The 8,992-nt window shown below is 47.3% G+C and overlaps 1 protein-coding gene across 4 annotated transcripts in view; it reads right to left on the bottom strand.

The window, feature by feature from the left end:
• Positions 1 to 1,813, bottom strand: part of Fam193a (family with sequence similarity 193 member A) — a 127,688-nt gene extending 125,875 nt beyond the window's left edge. For 2 of the 4 annotated variants that reach the window (XM_085692025.2, XM_085692024.2), the window contains exon 1: positions 1,661 to 1,812. The gene's annotated coding sequence lies outside the window, so the exon portion shown is untranslated. Of the gene's footprint in view, positions 1 to 1,660 lie in introns of all 4 variants that reach the window. The other 2 variants (XM_085692027.2, XM_085692026.2) reach the window with 2 other exon arrangements.
• Between the last annotated feature and the right edge of the window lie 7,179 nt (positions 1,814 to 8,992).

Consider the following 8,992-nt stretch of genomic DNA (forward strand, 5'->3'; position numbering starts at 1 on the left):
AAAAAAAAAAAAAAAAAAAAACACAGGTTGCAAGGACATTTTCATCCCTCTTACCATGAAGACTAGTTTTCTATATGATTAGAACACTTTCAAAAAATGTTTAAACTATAGATACTTTAAATTTTGTTTTGTCCTGTTTTTCGAGACAGGACTTCTCTATGTAACCCTGGCTGTACTGGAACCCACTCTGTAGATCACATAGGTCTGGAACTCAGAGATTCACCTGCCTCTGCCTCCTGAGTGCTGAGATTAAAAGTGTGTGTCACCACACCCGTCAAGATACTTTGAATTTAAAATACAGCAAAAGCCAATGTTTTCATGATGTAGGTCAAAATTCAAAAGTGCACAGAGAAATCTGTGAACAAGTATCTTAATAACATAACAGAAGATACTGGAAGCATTCTATAAACCTTTTTTGTGTATGATTTTTTTTAAATGGTGGGTTATAGTCCAAACTCTTGATGCATAATAGCTCAACACAGACAATCTATCAAAATTAATACTATGCATAAGGTTATCTGAGTTTGAAGAGCTACAAAAATCAGGTTATTTCAGGTAAATATTCCAACACAAGTTGTTATTACTAAGTCCTTGAATGAGGTGTAAGGAGTAAGGCTTCTACTTTGTTACCACCTGGTCTTCACTGAATGCACAGAAACGGGTGTACTTCACTTCAGCTCCAGCAATTAATAACATTCCTCTAAAGGGTTTGCATAGGCCGACCTCCCAACAGAAACAAAACCGGTCCTCAACGTCCGAAAACCAAAAGGCACCTCATCTAAAACTAAAGCTCGCTTTACTGTCCAGAGTCGTGGAAAAGGACAAACTGGAAACTCAAGCTCAAGGCCGAATCCCAGATGCTAAACAAATTTAACAATGCGAAGGGAAGAAAGCTCCAACAGTTGTACCAAAACTGCAGAGAACACCGGGAAAAATTAAAGTACTCACATATTGCTGCACTTTTCTAAAACAACATGACCATCAAAAATCATGCCACACGCAATGCTTTATCTGCTCTCAACACATACTGTGCTAACACAATATTTCGAATCTCTAGCAAAAAGGAAAAAAAAAATCTGTCTCATGATTTGACACCCCAATACTCCTCAAGCTTTTGGTTTCTTCATTGTGACTATCTTGAAAACAAGGTAACTTGTTTTAACAACCTTACAAGAACTCAACTTGAGAGAAACCCCAAATCATTCAGTGGCCAATCCAAGCAGTGGAAACGACCATGCCAACTGCATCCCACGTACAAGCACTATCTTCTGAAGCAGAATAAAAGCGGCGGCCGGCCTGTGTAAGTAAAACTGAAAATAGTTACCCCAGCCCTCGCGACTACACACGGCCGACAGTTCTGAGGAACGAGACCCCCGGCGACTCCCGAGAGCCGCCCGGAGCAGCCGGAGAGGACAAGGCAGCCGCGCCCGCAGCGCGTTAGGCGGCTCACAGAAACTTCTAGGGGGCACTTTTCAGTCAGCCCCGAGGCCGCGGCGGGGTGCCCCGGGGGTCCCTCCGGCGTCGCCCTCTGAGCCGCTCGCGCCCGGGAGGAGCTGTCAGCCAGGCAGCTGCCGGCCCGTTATCCGCCGGCCGCGCCCGCCCGCCCAGCCGCTCGTGAGGGGGCGGTGGCCGCTCCCGCCCGCGGACCCCCGCTGCTTACCTCGAAGTAGCCTCCGGCGGCGCCGCCCGCGCCCGCGCCCAGGGGCCCGTGGGCCGCCGCGCCGCCCAGCAGGCCCGCCGCGCCGGGGCCCGGGGCCTGGGGGCCGCGCAGCGCTGCCGCCGAGCCGGCCTTGCCGCCCGAGCCGCTACCGCCCGAGCCACCGCCGCCGCCGCGCTTGTTCTTCCGGCGCTTGGCCCCGCGTTTGGCGTCGGCCGGGCTCATGGCGAGAGGGAGGGACGGAGGACGGCGGGCGGGGAAGGGGCGCGGGCGGGCGCCGGGCCGCGGGCGGCGGCAGCGGCGGCGGCGGGCGGGCGGAGGCGGCGGCGGGCGCTGCGGCCGGCCGGGCGGGGGGCGCGGCGCGGGGTCTCCTCCCAGGCGGGGAGGGCGGGGCGGGCGGGAGCTGAGGGGCGGCTGCTGGCGGGAGCGACGCGAGTCTACCGGGCCCGGCGCCGCCGCTGACCAGAGTTAGAGTCCAATATGGCGGACACAAGGGGAAAGGGATCCCAGTTTACGTCGGGGGAGGGGGAAGCGGCGGCAGGGGGAGGGGCGCGGGCGGCCGCCCCCCGCACTCCGCCCTCCCGGGCGGCGCGCCCCTGGCCTGGGACCCCGCCCCCTACGCCCCGCGCGGGGCACGCCGGGAGCTGTAGTTCCAGCCGCCCGCGGCTCCGCGCGGGCGTGCGGGGCGGGACCACGACTCCCGTAGGGCCACGCGCAGCTAAGCGTGTGGAGGGCGGGGCCAAGAGTGACGTCAGACACCGCACGGCCCTGTGGACTCTGTAGTCTGTGCGCGGGCGGAGCTGGAGGCGGGTGGGGTTCAAGGGGGTCGCGCAGTTCCGGTTCTGGCAGTATCTTGGCTCCTTGGCTACGGCCTCATATCTCAGAGCCAGGTTCTTGCCCTGTTCGTAGTGGGCCCCGCTGACTTTAACCCAGTCCAGGTTCGAGCGTGCCCCTTTCACCTGCCGCTGTGTGACCTTGGCCTATGCTCGGGCCAGTGCGAGGAAGGCCGGCCTCCGTGGACTGGGTAATTGGCTGCATCCGCGGTGACAAAGCCTGCAGTAAGCGGGAGCCTACCTCACTCCCTTGTCGGTTCTCTTTAAAGTCTCGATACTTAGAGAAGTGCTTCCTCAAGGCATCTGCCCGGGCTTTTCACCTCTTCCCATTCACCCACATGGCAGTGGCACCTCAATCTAGGCGGGAGCTCTGGGCCACTGCATAGAGCTTGCTCTTTGACTCCCTGCGGATCTCCCGCAAGCCTCAGGTACAACTGTCCTTGAGGATCCAGATCAAAGGGACTTTCCCTGGGCTTCTCACTGCAGACACATCAAGAGACCAGACTTGCACGTTTTCGGTTCCATAGTGGAACCAAATGCTATCTGTGGAGCTTAGCATTGCGACGTATAGACATGCACTCATAAGCCTGTTCATTTCCTATTGCCTCCTATTCATCCCTACCCCAACTGGAGCTGCCAACCCTAAACCATTCTTCACCCCAAACCTAAGCAGCCCAATGTGATCAACCCTGTTTCAGTAACTACCTTCCCACTAGAATGAAGGTCCCTTGTCCCAACAGGTTTTGGATGACCATGATGTTACTGTGGATAGGATGCCAGCCTGGACCTCCTTCAGTACTCTGTAGGTGGCGGTGTCATGGACTGCCACTTCCCTGTTAGTTTCACCTAAAGAGCCCAGTTGGATGCCTCCCTTCTCCCATAATCCCTTTGCTTTCTTCTTCTTGGCACATTGGCATGTGTTTGAAATTTTTGGTTGTCATTAGTATCCGAGAGGACTCTAGGATATAGAAGTGCTTGCCTCCTACACCAGAATTCCAACTCCTTCCGGGCAAGGGGCTGGGCATGCAGCACTCCAGTATTTGCTAGGGGAATGAATGACATAATAATGACCATTTGTCCAGCAGTGCACCAGTCACCCTACTGTCATATCTCAGTTCACATGTGCACTCTCCAAATGGGTGACATTAACCATATTCTGTGGGTGAGAAACAAGTTCATATATGCTAAGGAAGCTGCCCAAAGCCACTCCAGTTTTCAAAGACGGGCCTAGCTTTCAGCTCAGGTATGATTTTGGATACCAGCTAAATGCGTATACAAAGCCACCGTGTTTCTAGAGCAAATAAATTTACAAAATCTTAGGTCTCCATAAGGAGGCTAAGGGGTTTGGGGGGGTTTTGTTTGTTTGTTTGTTTGGTCACTTGGTAGGTTAGATTTTTTTTGTTTGTTTGAATTTTTGTTTTGGGGCTTTTTTAAAATTATTTTTTGTTTTTGTTTTGTTTTGGACAGGGTTCTCTGTGTTAACAGTCCTGAAACTCTGTAGACTAGACTGATCTGCCTCTGCATCCCAAGTGCTGGGATGAAAAGCATGGAACACCATGCCCGGCTTTTGTTTTTGTTTTTGTTTTTGTTTTTTTCAGACAACATCTCATCACATCACTGTGGATGGTCTTAAACTTGATAGTAGACCAAACTAGCTACTAGTCTTGAACTCACAGAGTTCCTCTTGCCTCTCTGCCGTCCAAGTGCTGGTACTGAAAGTGTGTGCCACCACACTGGTTTCGGTTTAATTCCAAACATCTGGGAGAGACATGGAAGGCTTTGAGCAGGGAATATCATGGGTGAGATACATTTTTTGATATTTTTAATTTTTTGTGAATGAGTGTTTGCTTGCCTGTATGCATATGTACCAGGTGTGTACCTGATACCAACAGAAACCAGAAGAAGATACCCTGGAACTGGAATTACCCTGAGCTGCCATATGGGTGCCAAACCTACTTCCTCTTCAAGAACAACAAATACTCTTAACTCATAAGCCAGCTCTCCAGACCTGAGATGCATATGTCTGAGAAACTATGATTATTGTATATAGAATGATGGCAAAAGGTAGGCCGGGTAGTGGTGACACATGTCTTTAATCCCAGCACTCGGGAGGCAGAGGCAGAGGCTGGTGGATCTCTGTGAGTTCGAGGCCAACCTAGTCTACAGAGCAAGTTCCAGGACAGGTTCCAAAGCTACACAGAGAAACCCTCTCAAATGAGGAGCAGGAGGAGGGAGAACATGAAGGAAGTCAGGATCACGAGGGGTATGTCCACCCACTGAGACAGTGGGACTGATCTAATGGGAGCTCACCAAGGCCAACTGGACTGGGAGTGTTGGAGCATGTGAACAAAATGGACACTCTGAACGTGGCTGGCAATGAAGGCTGACTGAGAAGCCAAGGACAGTGGCACTGGATTTTTATTCTACTGCATGGACTGACTTTGTGGGAGCCTGGCTTGTTTGGATGCTCACCGTTATAGACCTGGATAGAGGGGGGAGGACCTTGGACTTCCCACGGGGCAGGGAACCCTGACTGCTCTTAGGACTAGAGAGGAAGGGGGAGGTGGGGAGGGGGAGGGAAAAGGGAGGCAGGGAGGAGGTGGAAATTTTTAATAAATAAATAAAAAAAAATAAGAAACCCTCTCCTGGGGCTGGAGAGATGGCTCAGAGGTTAAGAGCATTGCCTGCTCTTCCAAAGGTCCTGAGTTCAATTCCCAGCAACCACATGGTGGCTCACAACCATCTGTAATGGGGTCTGGTGCCCTCTTCTGGCCTGCAGGCATACACACAGACAGAATATTGGATACATAATAAATAAATATTTTTTAAAAAAGAAAGAAAAGAAACACTCTCCTGAAAAACCAAAATAAAATAATGATGCAAAGAATGGAGGTCAAAAGGTCATGAGAATCTGCCCTAATGAAAGAGCCTTAAGGAGCTGTCTTGTCTCTACCATCAAATGACTTAGAAAGTTCCAGCTATGAACCCAAAAGTGACTATCACCAAATACTGAAATTGCCTGTACTCAGATTTTGACTCCCAGCCTGCAGAACTATGAAAAGTTTGTTGTAAAATATTATGCTATATTCTATTCTTATTTATTATGTATACAGTGTTCTGCCTGTATGTATGCCTGCACTGCCAGAAGAGAGCACCAGACCTCATTACAGATGGTTGTGAGCCACCATATGGTTACTGGGAATTGAACTCAGGGCCTCTGGAAGAGGAGCCACTGTTCTTAACCTCTGAGCCATTTCTCCAGTCCCATAATTTATGCTATATTCTTATAGCAACTCAAATAGACCACCCCTCAACTGTATATGGTGGGAAAGGGACAGCCTAAATTCAGTTATGTTGTTTAATTCTGTCAATCTGATTGGAGTGAATGAAACCTAGATTTGTAAAACATAGTTCTAGGTGTCTGTGAGGGCAATTCTAAGGCAGCTAAGGGAAAACCTACCCTGAATGTGGATGGGACTGGCCAGTAGACTTAGGGACAAGATAGAGCAATTTTATTCAACACGTACTCTGTGCGCGTGTGTGTGTGTGTGTGTGTGTGTGTGTGTGTGTGTGTGTTGGGGTGTGGGTGGGTACTGGAGCTGAACAAGGCTTTGCACTTGCTAGGCAAGCACTCTACCATTGATCCATATCCCCAGACCCTGACACATGCTCTTGCCACCATGATGTTCTGCTTCACCACAGCCACACAGCAAGGGGACAAACTAATGACGGACTGCAGCCTCTAAAACTGTGATCCAAAAGATCTGTCTTAGCTCCTGAAGACTTCCTTCGGGTATTTCCCAGTGGCAAAAAGCTAGGACTTCCACATAATTTGTAATCAGCATCCGCTTAGTTTGCATAGTGGTAACCTGTGAAATTGTTCTCTTTTTGAGGTTTTCATTTTTTTATTGTTCGAAGTTTTCTATCAGTATATGTTGTATAGTGAGGCTATTTCCCCCTCCATCTTCCTTATCCTGTTTTCTTGCCCTCCTCCCCCACCTCAGCCCCTTTTATCTCCCTAGCCTCAGGCTAACCTGGAACTTCTTACTTAACAAGGGTGACATGAACTTGCGAGCCCCTAACTCCATCTTTGGAATGCTGGGATTATAGGTTTGTGCCAATACACCTCGTTTATATGTGTAAACTTGGGGCTTTCTGCATGTTAGGCAAACACTACCAACTGAGCTCCTTCCCTCGCAACTGTAGTTTTTCATGCACAGTATCCAGAACTCAATAATTTGTAGATCTAGGTGCACATGTGCACATCAGTGGTGGTTTGAATAAGAATGGCCCCCATAGGCTCATATATTTGAAAGCTTAGTCACCAGGAAGTTTGAACTCTGATAGGAATAGAAGGATTAGGAGGTGTGGCTTTGTTGGAGGCAGGGACACACTGCAAAAGTCCTTACCAATCCAGAGTGTATCTGCCTAAGGATCAGAATGTAGCTTTTATTAGCTACTGCTCTAACACCTGCCTGCATGCCACCATGCTTCCCACCATCATGCTAATGGATTTCTGAAATTGAAAGCAAGCCCCCAATTAAACGCTTTATGTTAGAGTTGCCTTGGTCAAGGTGCCTCTTCACAGCAACATAACAGTGACTCAGACAACATCTGTAGTCCCAGATACCCAAGAAGGTGAAAGAGAAAAGTCACAAGGCCAGAAGTTGGTGTATATTTAGAGACTGCAGTGATAGCTCAGCACTTATGAGTGCTTGATGCTTTTATAGAGGGCCCCAGTTCCAGTTCGGGGATCTAATCTTATTCTGGCTTTGAGAGCATACGAACATACACATTAAAAATATCTTTTATCCAGGTAGTGGTGGTGCACATCTTTAATCCCAGCACTTGGGAGGCAGAGGAAGGTAAATGTGAGTTCGAGGCCAGCCTGAGCAAGTTTCAGGAAGCAAGGACTGTTATATAGAGAAACCTTGTCTCAGAAAACTAAAAAAAAAGAAAAAAAAACTCTTAAAAATACACTTTAATCAGGTGGTAGTGGCACAAATCTTTAAGCCCAGCACTCATGGATGTCTGTGAATTTGAGGCCAGCCTGGTTTACAAAGGGAGTTCCAGGACAACCAGAACTTGTCTCGGAAAAAAACAACAATAACAACAACAACAACAACAAAAACACTTAAAATATCTAGGTATAGCCAGACAGTGGTGGCACAGGCCTTTAATCCCAACATGGAATGGGAGGAGTGGGGTTGGGGGCAGAGGCAGGCAGATCTCTGTGAGGAGTAGGCATGCCAAGACAGGGCATAGTAATAAAAATAGACAAATAGTCCATAATATTGCATGCCTATAATTCCAAGTATTCCAGAGGTAGAAACAGGTGAATCTCTTAGTTCTATGCCAGTGAGGTCTATCTATATAGGGAGTTCCAAGTCAGCTAGAGCTACATAGTGAGACCTTGTCTCAAAAAAAAAAAAAAGATAAAAGAAAAATCAGTAGATCAACAACAGATTAGATAAGACAAGATTTAAAAAGTGGGAGATAAGTCAGCTTAAAGCAGAACTGTAACTCAGAGGAGAAACAAGTTTTCTGTGTTACAGATCAAATATACCTACAGCCTGAAAATGCCCAATTATGACACAGAAAAGAAAGTTATATGAAACACAGTTGGTGGAAAAAGGTGCCACAGAAGCATAATCCACCTAATAAAGTCCTCACCTACTTATAATTTCAAGAATTTCAGTGACCCCCTATGTAAGAAAAATATGAGCAAAAGCAAATACCTATTCTGAAAACAAACTGTTTAAGTAGCCTTAAAAACAAAAACACTTCAAAAGTAAGTGACAGCTTCCCAATGAAGCTAACTAGCAAGCAAACCAGAGTAATTAAAAACAACAAAAAACACTACTTAGAGAGAGTTCTTTAAAATGTTTCATGTTATGAGCATGAAAATTGTGTTGAGACAGTCTTACTACCCTCAAACTCCTGATCCTCTTGCCTCAACATAAAAGATATGTTGGTCTTTTTTTCACATTAAGTTTTTTGGGGCTTCTGTATGTTTTACACTTTTAGCATATTTCTACTAGATTTACCATCTTTAAGATACTCAAGAGCCACTTAAGGCTTATAACTACCATATTCAGTAACCTCTTATTTTTAATCTCTTTGAGACAGAATCTTACTCTGTAACCCAAATTGACCTTGAACTCATGCTCCCCTTGTCTTATCCTCTTGAGTGCCAAAGTTACAGACACTGTGTCTGATTTTTTAAAAACTAAATAAATAAATAAAGTTTTGACTATTCTAGATCCTGTGTACTTCATGCGATTTTATAATCAGCATATCAGCAATACCAAACCCAATATCAACAATGTATGTAACATGCAGAACAAATTGGAAACAGTGACATCTAAACAGTAATAAGAGGCTAGAGAAATGGCTCTGCAGTTTAAAACACTTGCTCTTGCAGAGGACCCAGTTAGTGGCTCATAACTGTCTGTAACTCTAGTTCCAGGGGATCAAATATTCGTTTCTGATCTTTGGGGGT

This window comes from Myodes glareolus, chromosome 8 (assembly GCF_982192425.1).
Source record: "Myodes glareolus chromosome 8, mMyoGla1.1, whole genome shotgun sequence".
In the NCBI taxonomy this organism is placed as follows: domain Eukaryota; kingdom Metazoa; phylum Chordata; class Mammalia; order Rodentia; family Cricetidae; genus Myodes; species Myodes glareolus.